The sequence below is a fragment of the Muntiacus reevesi genome, chromosome 5 (genome assembly GCF_963930625.1).
Source record: "Muntiacus reevesi chromosome 5, mMunRee1.1, whole genome shotgun sequence".
Taxonomy (NCBI): domain Eukaryota; kingdom Metazoa; phylum Chordata; class Mammalia; order Artiodactyla; family Cervidae; genus Muntiacus; species Muntiacus reevesi.
This window is the reverse complement of record NC_089253.1, coordinates 119,579,017-119,596,342: the sequence shown is the minus strand read 5'-3', so window position 1 is coordinate 119,596,342 and position 17,326 is coordinate 119,579,017.

The following is a 17,326-nucleotide window of genomic DNA, read 5'->3' as shown; positions in this document are numbered from 1 at the left end:
AGCCCTTGTGTCTGCCTCTGAGGAGGTCGGGCTGCACCGGTTAGCTAACCCTGGGTGAAGGATTTATTTTGTGAATTTCCATCTGTCTATGAGAACAGGGTAAAGTCATTTTCTTCTCCTGGCAGGAAATTCACTTCAACAAATATTTATTGATTTATTGAGCACCTACTATGTGAGAGGCTGTCCCCCATGCTAAGTCAATGGAGAACTCAGGCCAAGCTGCAGAGATGTGATTCAAAGCCTAGGAAATACATGGGGAGCGGAGGAGGGAGAGAGAGGGGGTGAGCTGCAGTGTAGGGTAGCGCTAAGACTTTGGAGTCAAGAGGGCCCTGGATCTGAATCCCAGCTTTGCCACTTCCCAGCTATGTGACGTGGCGCACGTTACTGTCTCTAAGCCTCAGGTTCCCTAAGTAGGACGTGGGCACAGTGATAGCTTCCTGGTAGAGCTAATATATGGAAAGCGTCTGCAAAGAGTCATTATTCAGTAAAGTGGTGCTGTGAGCACGTATGTCATATGCCAGGTACCAACTCACCCTAGAAAAGTTAGCCAGAAATTCAGCCTTCTGCACAAAGACATGTCCCTCTCCACCAGCTTTTTAGGGCTCTGCGTGCCGCCCCCGCACACGTGGGAGACTGACCCCCATCTCTGAGTCCACCTCCACCGCTCCATGAAATATTCAGAGTCGATGGTATCCGCTGACAGAGTCATTAGCTCTGCTGCACGTTCCTCTTGCCACAGAGAGGCGGCGATTCATTAATATTTATTCATCTTGATTTGCTTTGTTTTTCTTTTTTTTTTAAACTCATTTCAGGATTTATGGGATCATTTTGTACAATGCATAACTCATGCTCCCTCACAGCCTGCGTTGCCCCGAGCTCAATCTTGCCAGGGGTGCAGCGGGTCAGCTTTATTACGCGTCTCTGTTTAATCAAATTCCTGCACAAAGGCATTTAAGAAAGGCGTTGGTCCCTTGGCATCGTGAGCCTCCGTGTTCTTTAGCTGTTCCTATCCTCATGTTCTCCCAAAGCTTCTTTCCCCGGGCACCAGAGGCCCTGACCCAGAGCCTCGGTAGGTCCTTTACTCACAGGGGACACGCGCAGCCTCCTTTGGCCCCTCTAGGAGCTGAAGGCAGTTGCGCCAGAAACAGAGTCTGGGCCTGCAAGGGACCAGTTCCTGTCTCACGCTGTGTGCAAACAGCATCCATGACCCAGATGGGCAAGTGCGTAAGCAGATTGGGATCTAAAGCCCTGAGACCATAGAGCTTTCCTCCCTCCTTTGGGCGGGGCAAAAGCTCCAGAGCTCGGCAGTGGAGCTGAACCTTCCCGGGAGGCCAGGCCAACCAACCCCCAGGGGTGTGAGAGGTCTGCCTTTCCAGGGGTGGTCAGAGGCCCTGCGCGCTCCAGACCTAGCTGAGCCGCTTTCTTCCCCCAGAGCTGCCTCCGGCGCTTGGCGCTGCCGCGCACGCGGCGTCTCAACGGGCTCAGAAGTCCTGTGCTGCGTCTTAAGTCAGATGAAAAGAGTCGGATGTGGGGACGCGAGAGCTCCGCCAGCATCGACTGGACTGGTGATTTTCACCCCGACGCTTGCGCGTCCCTGGGCGCTGGCGTGTGCTGTAGCCAGCACGGAGTCGGGAACAGTACAATCAAGGCTGTCGGCACCTACTAAAGGGATCGCAGGGGATTTGGTGTTTCTATAGCAATTATTGGGGGGTGGGGGAGGGGGTGGATATTGCTGATGAAAATAAAACCCGAAAATGTGCCCCCTGACATGTGACTGCTTTATCCTCTGCTTTCAGATAGGAAAGGGAGACAGTCTGCTGTTTTATGCCGGTTTGTTTGTTTGTCTGTTTGTTTTTTAAAGAGAGGCACACTGACAGACATGCAGAGACAGACACAAGGAGACCCAGAAGGAGACTGGAAGACCAGGAAGAGGAAAGGATGACCAGCCGGCAACGACCCAGAGGCCGAAGGAACTCTTCTCTTTCCTTTTTAAAATTTACTTGTTGCAGGGAGTTTGTAGCCTAGCACTCCCTGCTGGTTCCACTTTACAGATGATCGGGCGGGAGGTGTGTCTGGCTGTTGAAGGACCAGTGTCTCCTAGCTCGGCTGGCCTTCTTTTTTAACCAATAAAGTCAAAGAAGCGGTCAAAAAAACGATCTCAATGGCTGGTGCAGCCGAGGGTGGTGCTCAGAACTGTCGCCCAGGATGAAGCCCGGAAACGGAGTCAGATGGGAGCCAGGTGAAGACGGAAGTAGGGCTCCTTCTCATCCTGGCTGGTACTCTCGGAGTTGGCTGACCCACAGGAGGGGGATCCCAGTTTCTCCTTTAAATAATCCACATTCCATCAACAAATTCTGATGAAGATTTCCCATTCTGTGCTAAGGACCCTGGGAGCAGCACAGAAGTGTGATGTGTATTTCTTACCTTTAGAGGATTTTCAAGTTCCTAGCAGCACGTGAAAGAGTCTCTAGATGGGCTTCCCTGGTAGCTCAGCTGGAACAGAATCCGCCTGCAATGAAGGAGACCCCGGTTCAATTCCTGCGTCGGGAAGATCCCCTGGAGAAGGGATAGGCTACCCACTCCAGTATTCTTGGGCTTCCCTGGTGGCTCAACTGGTAAAGAATCTGCCTGCAATGCGGGGGACCTGGGTTCAATCCCTGAGTTGGGAAGATGTCCTGGAGGAGGGCACAGCATCCCACCCAGTATTTCTTGCCTGGAGAATCCCCATGGACAGAGGAGCCTGGCGGGCTACAGTCCATGGGGTCACAAAGAATCGGACATAGCTGAGCAGCTAATCACACACACACAAATAAGTTTCCAGGTGGGGTAAGAGTTGAGAGGAACAGAAGGGGGAGAAGATTGGAATGTTCAAGCAAGTCTTTGAGGGGAGAGGGAGCCTGATTTGGGCCTCAATGGTTAGATAGAGCTGAGGCAAGAAAACACCACCAAGGGAATGCGTGGCATGCGCTGAAGCACCGAGGCAGAAACGACGGGGAGTCCGTGGGGCAGGAAGCCCACGTCGCCTGGTGGAGGGCAGTGATTGCAGATTATATAGCTGTGGGGGGAAGTGATGACAGGTCGTAGGTGGCATAGAGAGACATTTCCTGAACGCTTTCTGAGATCTCTAGCCAGGCAAGATGCACAGTGAGGAGGAAGATGGATTCCGTGTTAGAGTAACCTCGAATCCTCTTTCTGAGAGTCCCATTGGCGCTTTGAAAAGCCCTGCAACAAGGAAATCCTTTCATTGAAGTTAATCTAGAATTTTTTTAAAGCATACATCTTTACAGGTTTTTTTTTTTTTTTTTTAATATCTATTAGTAAACTTTGGAACTAGTTTTCCAAGACTCACACACTGGGAGACACCAGCACAGAAAAGCCAACATCTCGGGCTTTGGGATCAGATCAGTTCTGTTTCCAACTTGGTACTTGTTAGCTTGGTGACAAGGGTCAAATCGAACCATCAATCTATCCCATTCCATGGAGGGTTGTGAAGATAAAGTATAGGGTGAGAGGGGCAGACACAGTCTTACTGGAGTCGGCGCTGAGTGGGGGCTGGCTGTCCCCCGGTCACTGTGGACTTCAGGCCAGGTGGAGTGGCTTCAGCTTGAAGCAGTGGGAAATGGGGGTGACCCCAAACGTAGCCATCTAATGACAGCAGAGCTGACAGATGCGTCTGGGTGGAGGGGCAGGATGGATTAGAGGGAAACGCAGGAGAGCTTAGGGAGGCTAGCGCCCAGCCTAGGGATTGTCAAAGATCCCCTTTCCTTGCAGTCCATCCACACTTTCTCAGGGTCCCAACTGAGCAGACTAGCTGTGGACTCAATGCTACAGGCAGAGGCTATAGGACCCAGTCACACGCATGCTCTGACCTCGCCAAAGTCAGAGCTTGGCTTCACCTCCCCATCCCCAGAAGGCCAGGCAATCATGCAGCAGCTGCGCCTCCTCTCCCGTGACTCTGACGTGGTGAGAGCCCGGCTCCTCAGGGGCTGGTGCCTTAAGATCCAGCACAGATGATGGGCGCCGTCTTGCTATCACATGCTTCGGCACGTTGGCATGTCATCAACACGGGGAGGGATTGACAGGGACCAAAGGGCAGGCAGGTCTGCCCATCTTGCCGTGCCCGGCCATGACTTGTGGCCCCTGACCCCCTTCTCTCTTGCCCCCAGCAACCCCATTCATGAGGCCGCAGCCCAGCTCACCCAACCCTGCGCTCACAGGTACTTGGGCCACCGACTAAGAGATGGCGTGCGTCCCTTTTATCTGGGACTCCTGCGTGTTCTCCCTCTCTCTCTCTCTCCTTTTATCTTACTGACTTTTAAATGCAAAAACAACAAACATTTACTGAGCACTTGCTTGAGACCTGTCACCTTGCTCTGTGTTTCATTGTATTTATTTAGCAAACACTCATGTAACATTTACAATATGCCAGAAACTATTCTAAATAATTTCCAAATATTAACTCAATCGAACATACAATGAAAGGATGAAAGTGATGAAAGTGAAAGCCGCTCAGTCGTGTCCGACTCTTTGCAACCCCCTGGACTATACGGTCCGTGGAATTCTCCAGGCCAGACAACTGGAGTGGACAGCCTTTCCCTTCTCCAGGGGATCTTCCCAACCCAGGGATCGAACCCAGGTCTCCTGCATTGCAGGTGGATTCTTTACCAGCTGAGCTATCAGGGAAGCCCAAGGGAGCTTAGCAGAGGATACAATGCTTAAGGTATTACTCCTACCACTCTTTTTTTACTTTTTTTCAGATAAGGAAACTGAGGTGCAGAGAGGTTAAGTAACTTGCCCAGTTGTCACTCAGCAATTAAGTAGAGAGTCTATCCCAGGGATCTAGTTTTGCAGCCCATGCCTTTAACTATTCTGTTTTCTTGTATCCTTTGCATCTTAGCACAGGAACTTTTACAATTAGCAAAACTGAGCCTCAGCAAACAAGCCTCAGCGGCCTGCTTGAGGTCACGCAGCAGTGAGTCATGCGTTTGACCTTTGGTCTCTCCACTGCAGGTCCAAGACTCACTCCCTCCGTGAGGCTGGCTGTCTTCTCCACAGCCCCCCTCTCTTGCAGTCCAGTGTCTGAGAGGCACACGGTGTGACGAGGCTGGTGCGTGGGGAGGAGGTGTGTGGGCCCCAGAAAGGACCGTTTCCTGAACAGAAACACATTCTCAAGCAAGGGGTAAGGTGTGAGATGGGGCCGTCAAGACAGAGGCCTGCAGGGGAGAGGCAGGGCTGGGAGCTCCGGGTGGTGTGAGCACTCCCAAGGAGCAGTGACAACTGGCACGGCTCTTATCCAGCCGGCTCTCACCACCCTGCTGAGCAGGCGGAGCGGACGAGCCTGGAGCCCCGAGGAGGGGTGGGGAGGCCTGTTCTGTGCTCAGACTTGAGTATGCTTGTGAATCTCCTGGAGTAGGGCCTGAGGTTTCACATCTCCAACAAGCTCACAGATGCTGTGGGCACTGCTGATCCGAGGACCACACTGACCATCGACCTGTCCCAGGGGTGTACGGTCTGTGGGTTTCAGGCCTGTATTTGTGGAAGGCCAGTGGCTGCAGTTTACAGAGGTCTTGATGGACGCTACCTTTTGCCAGTTCTGGGAGAGGAGGGAGGAAGCAGAGGGATTCAGTCTGAGAAGAAGAAAAGGCTTCACTCTGCCAATTTTCTTGGACACCTTTGCCCTTCTGCTCCATTCAAAGCCTCAATCCCTTGCAAGGCTAGCCTGAGACTCCCTCCTCCTCCAAGCCCTTTCTGACCCAGTCAAGCCCCCAAGCATCTCTCCATAGCAACACTTTGCTTTTTAATCTCTTGCCATCTCCTCTTGCTTCAAATTGCCTTAGATTGTTTCTGTAATGGCCTCATATGCATATTTCCTCTTTCCCAAGTCAGATTTCACCGGAGCCTCCTGTTCCTCTGTCCTCAGGTCAAGTACCTTGCCGGAGCCTAGGATGTGCTCCAAAATGAATTAACCGAATGAAGTGAATCGTCTTTCAAAAACTTTACTTTCTAATGAGGCTCCCTCGGAGGAATGTTTAGCAATCCCTTCAAGTGTTAGGTAAATATTTTTAATCTGTTCACATTTCCGAGGTCTTTCCCATTGGTCTGTGTTTGAGGGTGGGGGAATAAGCAGAGAGGGCTGGCTGGAGAAACTTCACAGGGCACAGAGAGCGGCCAGAGAAGAGGCTGCAAGGTCGGCTCCTGCAGCTGGAAAGCGATCCTCGGCCAGGCCCACAGCTCCCCTTCTCCCTGACGTTTCACAGGTCATATTTCAGCCTCAGTAAATTCCATAATCTCCTGCTCGGATTCCCTTTATATGCCAAGACTGTGATCACAGATTCCCAAGAGGGTTTATCAGATGCAGGAAAATGTGTCCCTCTCTTCCCCGAGGGGGAGATTTCCTAGGGAAGAATTGGGGGCCCTCATAAGCTTTCTTGCTGTCTAATCAGCTGCCCGAGGCAAACCCCAGCTGCCCTGGGCTCCCAGGTAGCATGTGACAGATGTCGGCCCCGAGCCGGGCTCCGCAGAGCCAGTGCTGGGAATGCAAAGGCAACACCGCAACCACCGCAAGCTCCCCGGGTGGCGTCTCTCCCAGACTCTGCGGAGACCGAGGTGGCTCTGTACCCATCAGGGAGGCTCAGACCTCATAAGTATGATTTTCTCTTCAAAGGCACCCATCTGGGGGCTAGGCTGCTTTAGACCTTCCTTCTTTCCCTGTTGTCTCTTCTCTTTCCCTGAGAGCGGAAGTGGGGGCCTCAGTAAGAAGGTGGGACATTCTGGCTGTTTGTCAGACTTTCAGCTTCTGTTGTGGCCACGGGGTCTGTCTGTGCTGCGATGGACATGGAGAGAATCTGGAGTCTCATTAGTGAAGGGGTTTGGGGAGCAACTGCTCCTTCCTGGACTCATATTTCTTTGCAAGACATGCTCAAGACCCTGTTCTAAAGCACAGAGCGAGTGAGTGAGTGAAGTCACTCAGTCATGGCCGACTCATTGCGACCCCATGGACGGTGGCTACCAGGCTCCTCCATCCATGGGATTTTCCAGGCAAGAGTACCGGAGTGGATTGCCATTTCCTTCTCCCATTAAAGCATGGAAGTTGGGACTGAAGAATACACTGCCTGCCCTTGACCTTCCTTCTCACCTCAGGGAACCCGACCACACTCCCCCGAGGCCTGCAGTCAGCCAGCCTCCCCACTGTCAACCCCTGGTAAATCCCTCTTTTGCAGGTACTTCTGAGCTCACGGATGGCTTTTGAACAGCTTCTTGTGTTCCTCTCCTTCCAAATTTCCAGCGTGATGAAGGCTCAGATGAAGAGTTCCAAGAACAGATGGGAGGCTGTCATTACATGTTACTGATACACAGAGCAGCTTCAGCCTCACGCACGCCAGCGTGCTCAGCCACACTCGTAATTCTTCCTCTGTTCCCCAGCCCGAGTCAGGAGCTCAGCCAGTTTTGGCAAGATGCGAAAGTGAGAGCTTTCTAGGAGCATTTATATAAAACATGCGAGGACTGATGATGAACTAGGGAACAAAACCCTTCTTTTTCTACTAGGGGAGAAAATACTGTTAATCCAATTCACTTGCAAGAACTGAAATCAGAGAAGTCAAAAATCTGCATGCCCAACTTGGGTGCCATTGAGATTGGGTAATGTGGGAGCCTTCTGGAGAGGTTTCTTTGTCTGGTCCAAGAGCACCCCGATGACTACAGGATGTCCTTGGTAAAGAATGTTCTAGCAGCCCCACAAGGTTATGTCTCAGTAAGGATGAAAGAGCCACAGGGACCTTCCATTTCAACTTTCTGTAATTGACAGAGGAGCATGCACATTGGACAGAGGTGAGAAGTGGCTCATTAGTGGAGAAACTGAGAGCTGAAGTCAGGTTTAGGTCACTGCTTTTTCAGAAAAGGACAAAAACCTTAGGTTGGAGAGTAAGAATTTTTTTTTTTTTCCCCTAGCAAAAATGGAGTGGCTTCCTTGCAAAATTTATAGAAAGGCCCAGAATTTTGCTTTATGCACAGCACCAGGACCCAGGGGGAAGGAGCAGTGACCCCATAGAGACTAAACCAGACCTGCCTGTGACTGTTTGAGGGTCTCCCACAGAGGCGTGGGTCATCAGTGGCCTGTCATAGGGACAGGGATGCTGGCAGCAGCAGTCCTGGAAGGTGCGTGCTGGCCTAAATCCTCTTGGAGCTTGCCATTTGCCCTACCAAATAGCCCACCAGAGCAAGGCCTAGTTTCCCCATAGCCAGTCCCTCTCAAGGGACTTGTACAAGAAGCTTGTACATGTCTCGTATCCTCATCCATCAGAGCGCAGGCAGAAGAAGCAAGAACTACAATTCTACAGCCTCCAGAACAAAAATAACAATCACAGAGAGCTAAGCAAAATGATCACATGGATCACAGTCTTGGGTAACTCAATGAAGCTATGAGCCATGCCATTCAGGGCCATCCAAGATGGATGGGTCACTGGAGATTTCTGACAAAATGTGGTCCACTGGAGAAGGGAATGGCAAAGCACTCCTATACTGATGCCTTGAGAACCCTGAACAGTATAAAAAGGCAAAATGATATGACAGCAGAAGAGGAGCCCTCCACATCTGTGGGTGTCCAATATGCTACTGGGGAAGAGCAGAGAAATAGCTCCAGAAAGAATGAAGAGGCTGGACCGAAGCAGAAATGATGGTTAGTGGTGGATGTATTTGATGGTGAAAGTAAAGTCTGAAGCTGTAAAGAACAATATTGCATAGAAACCTGGAACCATGAATCAAGGTAAACTGGATGTGGTCAAGCAAGAAAAAACATTGACGTCTTAGGAATCAGTGAACTAAAGTGGGTGGGAATGGGTGAATTCAATTCAGATGACCATTATATCTACTACTGTGGGCAGGAACCCATTAGAAGAAATGGAGTAGCCATCACAGTCAACAAAAGAGTCTGAAATGCAGTACTTGGGTACAATCTCAAAATGACAGAATGATCTCAGTTCATTTCATTTTCAAGGTAAACCATTCAACATCACAGTAATCCAAGTATATGCACCAACCACTAATGCTGAAGAAGGTGAAGTTGACCAGTTCTATGAAGACCTACAAGGCCTTCTAGAACTAACACACAAAAAATGGTCCTTTTCATCATAGGGAATTGGAATGCGAAAGTGGAAAGTCAAGAGAAACTTGGAATAACAGGCAAGGTTGGCTTTTAGTACAAAATGAAGTAAGGCCAAGGTTAACATAGTTTTCCCAAGTGAAGACACTAGTCATAGCAAGCATCCTCTTCCAACAATGCGAGAGATGACTCTACACGTGGACATCATGAGATGGTCAGTACTGAAATCAGATTGATTATATTCTTTGCAGTTGAAGATGGAGAAGCTCTATACATGATCTGATTGTGGCTCAGATCATGAGCTCCTTACTGCAAAATTCAGGCTTAAATTCAAGAAAATAGGGAAAGCCACTAGACCATTCAGGTATGGCCTATATCAAATTCCTTATGATTATACAGTGGGGGTGATGAATCAATTCAAGGGATTAGATCTGGTAGACAGAGTGCCTGAAGAACGATGGACAGAAGTTCATAACATTGTACAAGAAGTGGTAATCAAAACCATCCCCGAGGGAAAAAGAAATGCAAGAAGGCAAAGTCGTTGTCTGAGAAGGCCTTACAAATAATGGAGAAAAGAAGAGAAGAAAAAAGCAAAAAACAAAGGGAAAGATATACCCAACTGAATGCAGAATTCCAGAGGATAGATAGCAAGGGGAGACGAGAAAATCTTCTTAAGTGAACAATGCAAAGAAACAGAGGAAAACAATAGAATGGGAAAGACTAGAGGTCTCTTCAAGGTAATTTGAGATGCAACGGAACATTCATACAAAGATGGGGACAGTAAAGGACAGAAATGGTGTGGACCTAACTGAAGCAGAAGAGATTAAGAAGAGGTGGCAAGAATACACAGAACAAAACAAAAAAAGCTTTTAATGACCTGGATAACCGTGATTGTATGGTCACTCACCTCAAGTCAGACATCCTGGAGAATGAAGTCAAGTGGGTCTTAGGAAGCTTTACTACCAGCAAAGTCAATGGAGGTGATGGAATTCCAGCTGAGCTAGTTCAAATCCTAAAAGATAATGCTATTAAAGTGCTGTACTCAATATGCTGACAAAGTTGGAAAACTCAGCAGTGGCCACAGGACTGGAGAAGATCAAGTTTTCATTCCAATCCCAAAGAAAAACAATGGCAAAGAATGTTCAACTACCACACAATTACACTCATTTCATATGTTAGTGAAGTGAAAGTTACTCAGTTGTGTCAGACTCTTTGCGACCCACGGACTACACAGTCCATGAAATTCTCCAGGCTAGAATCCTGGAGTGGGTAGACTTTACCTTCTCCAGGGGATCTTCACAACCCAGGAATCGAACCCAGGTCTCCCACATGGCAGGAGAATTCTTTTCCAGCTGAGTCACCAGGGAAGTCTATGTTAGCAAGGTCATGCTCAAAATTGTTAAAGTCGAGCTTCAACAGTACTTGAACCAAGAACTTCCAAATGTACAAGCTGGATTTAGAAAAGGCAGAGGAACCAGAGATCAAATTGCCAACATCTATTGGATCATAGACAAAGCAAGGCAATTCCGGAAAAACATCAACTTCTGCTTTATTGACTACGCTAAAACCTTTGACTGTGTGCATCATGACAATCTGTGGAAAATTCTGAAAGAGATGGGAATATCAGACCACCTGACCTGCCTCCTGAGAAATCTGTATGCAGGTCAAGAAGTAACAGTTAGAACTGGACATGGAACAACTGGCTGGTTCCAAATTGGGAAAGGAGTATGCAAAGCTGTCTATTGTCACCCTGCTTATTTAGCTTATATGCAGAGTGCATCATGGGTAATGCTGGGCTGGATGAATCATAAGCTAGAATCAAGATTACTGGGAGAAATACCAACAACCTCAGATATGCAGATGATAACACTATAATTGCAGAAAGTGATGAGGAACTAAAGAGCTTCTTGATGAGGGTGAAAGAGGAGAGTGAAAAAGCTGACTTAAAACTCAATATTCAAAAACTAAGATCATGGCATCCAGTCCCATCACTTCATGGCAAATGGATGAGGAAAAAGTGGAAATAGTGACAGATCTTATTTTCTTACATTCCAAAATCACTGCAGACGATGACTGCCTCCATAAAATTAAAAGATGCTTGCTCTTTGAAAGAAAAGCTTTGACAAAACTAGACAGCGTCTTAAAAAGCAGATACATCACTTTGCTGACTAAGGTCCATATAATCAAAGCTATGTTTTTTCCGCAGTCATGTACAGATGTGAGAGTTGAACTATAAAGAAAACTGAGCACTGAAGAATTGATGTGGTACTGGAGAAGACTCTTGAGAGTCCCTTGGACTGCAAGAAGATCAAACCAGCCAATCCTAAAGGAAATCCACCCTGTATATTCATCAGAAGGATTGATGCTTAAGCTGAAGCTCCAATACTTTGGCCACCTGATGCAAAGAGCCAACTCATTGGAAAATACCCTGATGCTGGGAAAGATTAAAGCAAAAGGAGAAGTGGGTGGCAGAGGATGAGATCATAGGATGGCATCACTGACTCAATGGACATAAGTTTGAGCAAACTCTGGGAGATAGTGAAGGACAGAGAACCCTGGTGTGCTGTAGTCCATGGGCTTGCGAAGATTCAGACATGACTTAGCTACTGAACAACAACAATAGTTTAAGAATCTCCATTAGAAGAGGGCATTATTTATCTCCTGGATAAGCTAATACTTCTAGTTTAAAAAAAAAATCACTTTGTCCCTCTTCAAATGGTTTGAAGAGAGAGAACAAAATAGTTTTCTTTGAGCTTATTTCTTCATGAAACTTGGTCCTAAGCCCTTTGAAGCCTTGATAGAAACAGTGAAGTTTGAAATAGTAAAGCTTGAACTTGAAAGCTGGCCCAGGGTCTGGATTTTCCATTTTCCTGTCCTGTGGGAATTGGAGCCCACATACCTTTTTTGATGCAGTGTTCTTGGAGACCCATCATGGGGTACAGACATTTGAAACCAAGTGCTAACCTGCCAGGGAGGTGATGGAGAAGTGTTTGCTCCGAGGAGCCCCAGTTTGTCCCTGAGTCAGTAAGAGATTTGTCTGTGTGGTTAGCATGGCTACGTCTCCTCAGACCCTTTCCTTTGAGGTAATGTTTCTCTTCTAAGCATGAGTTTAGACTGAACTGTGCCCACAGACCACGGCTCATTCTCCTGTTACGTCTATGTTCTTGTCTGAAGTGGTGCTCCCAGTGGATGACGAACTCAGGCCTAGGAGACAACAGAGAGGAGCGGCCAATCTAACCTCCACCTCACGCTGGAGACGCGACCTCCGCAGGAAGTGATTCAGAGTCAGAAAACTCAGCCTGCCCTCTTCTGTGGTTTGTCCACCATCCCTTCACAGGAAACTGAATACCCTCTACGTTAAGAAAGATGGAGAATAAGAGCAGTGGGCGAAAGAGATAAAGGGCTGTGGCAGATTCCCAGGTCTTTGGTGAGAAAGGACTGAGTATGAAGGATGATAACCGGGGAAGAAAAGAATGGATTTGCAGGCAGACAACATCTGGGGGATTAAGGAAAGGGGATAGTCGATACCGTCTCCAAGAGTTCTGCAGTGACCTTAACTGAATTAAGGAATTTGGGAGAGGGGAGCATTGGAGGTCTCCTGTGCTCTCAGCTGTGACAGAACCACCCCCAACCCCACAACACAATAGCCACCCTAGCCAGTGGCCACACCCTCCCCCAGGCACACAGAGGCCGGTATGAATGGATTTGCTGCCTCCTGATCTTTATATATTTTTCTGTGGGTTGGCCTTTGATTTCCTAGGGAATTGTATGTTTATTGTAGAGTAGCCATGCAGAGTCGTGGTAGATAGACCGGTGTGCAGGGGAAAACAACGAATAAGAAGATGAGAGTTGACAGCCGCTAGGCCAAAAACAAGAGAAAGAAGCTCACTCTCTTCGTGAAGCTGGTATCTTCTTGACACATTTACATAAATTGATTTTTTTAAAGTTTGAAATCCTCCTCCCCATTATTCTTATTTTCTTCTCAAATCAATGAATGCATCTCTGTTTGATTTTCTATAATCAGTGGCTTGCCATGAACATGTCTATCCTACAATTTCGAGACCGGGAGTGTAAACTCTTGAGCGTACCCAAGGGAACGGCTGCTCGAAGGTGTTCTTTGCTGCTGCACGTAATCCATGCTCGCTGCGTCCATCTGCAGGTTTCCATTTTCACGTACCCAAGTCTTCCTAAAGAGAGGCATTCCTTGAGTCAAGGATCCTTCTGCAAAGCCCCCTCAGCCCCAGGCTCAGGTACACAGCTGGGCTACAAAGCGGAGCCTTTGTCTCCAGGGTCCCTTGACAGCAATGGGCTGCCTTCTCACTGGGCGCTGACCCAGCCTCTGGGAACGATGGACGCACCCCGCCAGCCTGCCTCAGGAGTCACTGAGGCACTGACCTTGCCTTTCAGAAGCTGGTCCTTCTGAACCGTCAGGATGGGGTGGGTGGGGGGCAGTTGAGGCAACTCACAGCGGCAAGTTGACCCCTGAGTTGTGTCTGCTCCGAGACGATATAACCCCAGAGCTTCAGGGCTGTGAGGGTACTGATTTAACAAATCATATGTTTAAACAACGTGATGGCACACTGCTGTTTGAGGGGCTTTGAAGCACATTTCAAAATAATGGGGGAAAATAATGAACACCTCTCACAAGTGCATTTAAGTGACACATGCATTAGGCGGTGATGGGGGGCGGGGCTCGTATTCCTGCATAATGAGTGTTTGTTTTTTTTTCCTATTCTTTCATACTGCTTTCACTTCATGTTTCAGAAATGGTCACCGAGTGAGCAGAACTCTGAGCACTTTGTAAACAGAAGGAAAAAGGCAGCCGATGGCCCCTCACCAGGCTCACAATGAGGTTCTGATGCAGGGAGGGACGTGGTGGGTAGCCCAGAACCCTCCTGCTCCCAGATCTCATCCTTCACCTGCCATGGGAAGCATTCTCTTATATGAAGCAGGGCTATCGCTCCAGAGGAAGTGGTGTAGAAAGCTTCTCGTGGGCAGGAGCATTTTGGCACACACAGGCAGGCCTCTGAGAGATCACTGGTTCTATTTCAGGCCACTGCAATAAAGCCAGTGTCACAGGATTGGTCATGTGACTTTTTGGGTTTCCTAGTGCCTATAGAGGGCTTCCCTGGTGGCCTAAATGGTAAAGAATCCACCTGCAATGGGGGAGATCCAGGTCTGATCCCTGTGTCAGGACGATTCCCCTGGAGGAGGGCATGGCAACCCACTCCAGTGTTCTTGCCTGCAGAATCCCGTGGACAGAGGAGCCTGGCGGGCTACAGTCATGGGGTCGCAGGGAGTCAGACACGACTGAGTGGCTAACACTTTCACTTTCATAGAGTCGCTGGGTACAGGTTGTGGCAAATGTTCAATTTTTAAAGAATGTAATCTCTGCAAAACCCTGCAAAATGAAACATGCTTGTCTTTGTTACCCAGATTATGTCCTAAGGAGACTATTGGCCGGGAGGGAATGAGGCACAGGACGGGTGAGTTTTGATTCAGTGCCGTGGGTTAAGTGAGGGTGTGGAAGGGAGCAGGCTCACAGGACATTACGGGCTGTTAGGGCAGTGGCTGAGGCTCGCGCCCGCAACCCGGCCTTCTTCTTTGCCTAATCTCTCCCTGCTGCCTGAATCCAGCTTGTTCCCTAGCAACACTGGGTCACTGGTGTTCTGGGCTTGCTTGTCAGGTTCCCCTACTAGCAAGCCCCCTCCGTCTCCCCACGTCTAGACACCTCCTCCTCTGCCCCGCCGTTTCCTCATCCGGGCAGGGTCACAGCGTGACTCCGGGGGCCCCGTGCTGTGCCCTCCTTAGCCGCTCAGTTGTGTCCGACTCTCTGCGACCCCGTGGACTGTAGCCCACCAGGCTCCTCTCTCCGTGGGATTCTCCAGGCAAGAATACTGGCGTGGGTTGCCATGTCCTCCTCCAGAGGATCTTCCCACCCAAGGATCAAACCCAGGTCTCCTGCATTGCCGGGAGATTCTTTACCGAGTGCGCCACCAGGGAAGCCCATGAATACTGGAGTGGGTAGCCTGTCCCTTCTCCAGGGGATCTTTCTGAGCCAGTCATCAAACCAGGGTATCCTGCATTGCAGGTAGATTCTTAGGCAATATCATTGCTATGAACCGCTCTTCTAAAAAACATAATTGAGGATCATATTTTGCAACTACGTTAGTATACAAGGCTGAATTTATTGTTATATAATCATTGTACTTCTATTCATTTTTTTTTCTTCTGGTTTTAAAAACACTTAAAATTAAACATAAATTATCACAAGCTCTTAAAAGCATTGTGGGTCCTGGGCATGTGCCTTATGGGCCTAATGGATAAGTCGGCCCTGCATCTAATGGGCCTTCCCTGCCTCTCCGGCTGGCTGGGCAGCCCTTCTGGGCTGTTTCCATAAATTTCCCTCTGGTATTGCACTTGCCACACCACTACACCGGGTGCTTCTTGAGAAGAAAGAACTGTGCTTTATTCTCACCGTGGAACCCAGAACAATATCCAGGGATGGCCCACAAGCAGCCTCCTCCGTGTATCCATGAAGAGCTGGATGGGTGAGGAGGACTGAGCTGGAGGGTGCTGGCCTCAGCGCTTGGTTACAGCCAACAGGCACGGGTCAGCCGGAGGTTGCTGATGGGGTGGGTGGGTGGGAGGGTATTGTACACTTGCCTTGCCTGTCTCATCCATTCGCTGAGGGTCTGATCTGCCTACAGGCAGGGGCAGAGCAGCGGCCAAAGTGGCCTGCGGGTCCAAGAGGGAAGGCCCAGCCTCCTCGCAGCATCCCTGCCCTAGAGGAGGCACCCTTCCAGAGTACAGCAAAGCCACTCTGCCTGAGAGGAGGCTCTGTGTGCCCCCAGAAAAATGCAGTAGCAAAAACAGAACAATACTTAAACTTGAGCCATTTCATAAGTATAGTTTGGGGTCAGTTTGGCCGGAGGGGAGATTTTAATTGCAAAGCTCCTATGTCTCAACTGCCTGAGGCTAGAAATTGGAGAGGGAAGATGGGGAGACTCGGATGTTGAATGTGGATGATAAGCCGGAGGAAAGGTTGAGGATGGAGCAAGGCCTGTCGAGGACTGGGGTTAAAATGCTGCTAGAGTCACTTCCAGTGAGGGCTTTGGGTTTGTTTCTGCTTCCAATGACCCTGGACTGAGGAGAGGGATGATCTGCTTCACATTTCAGAATTGGTCCCTAAAAAAATTAAACGCCTACTAGGGTATCAGGCCCACAACCTACTATAATACCATTTGGCATAAAAGAAAAATGAGTTTAAGTTAGGTTCCTGATTGTCAAATAACTTGGAGTCCAATCTGAACAAAACAGATAGAGCAGAGTTGGAAACCAGGAAGACCTGGCAAGGGGCAAGAGGCAGGTGAATAGAGAAGTGAAAGAATTCAGCCTCTTTCTCTACCTGATTGCTCTAAGGGTGCAGGACTAGAATGGTCCTAAATCTGCATCGATAGACCTAAACTCAGGGAGCTGGTGATGGACAGGGAGGCATGGTGTGCTGCAGTCCTTGGGGCCGCAAAGAGTTGGACATGACTGAATGACTGAACTGAAGTGAACTGAGACCTCATCTCATTCCTGAGCCCCAAGTCCAAGTCTATCAGTCTGTGGGATATACTTTTCATAAAAGATCTCAAATTCTGTCACCTAAATAGACCTCACCATTTCCCTCCCTCTCCTGCTGATGTCCCTTATGCATTAACGGCACCATCACTCTCCAATCAGATCAAAGTTTCAGGATCTTCCCAGACACCATTCTTCCCCTTGTACTCTGGTTTAATTGGTACCATGGCCTCACGGGTTCTTTCGTCAGTCACACTTGGGTCAAATCCTGTCTTGCCTTTTCTGCTCACAGGCCACCCCCTTAATTTCATCCCATCTCACCTTCTTTGGGATCCTTGAAGTGCTCTCCTAATTGTTTCTTCTTAGCCTGATATCAGCCTCTGTACTGGCATTCAAATCATTTTACCTACAGTATTCTGCCCCAGTGTTTCCAGTGGCTTTTCATTGCCTCCTAAAAAGGAGTCTTCACTCAGGCATTCTAGAGAAGTGGTTACGAAGAAAGGGCTCTGGTGTCACAGAGACGTAGTTTGAGCCCTGGTTCTATCATTTATTAACTGCGTGACATTTGCTGAGTGAACCACACTAATCCTGGTTGTTAAAATTTAGATTAGAATTGTATCTACATCATGGTATTTCTGAAAAGACACTAGATGCAAGCACTTA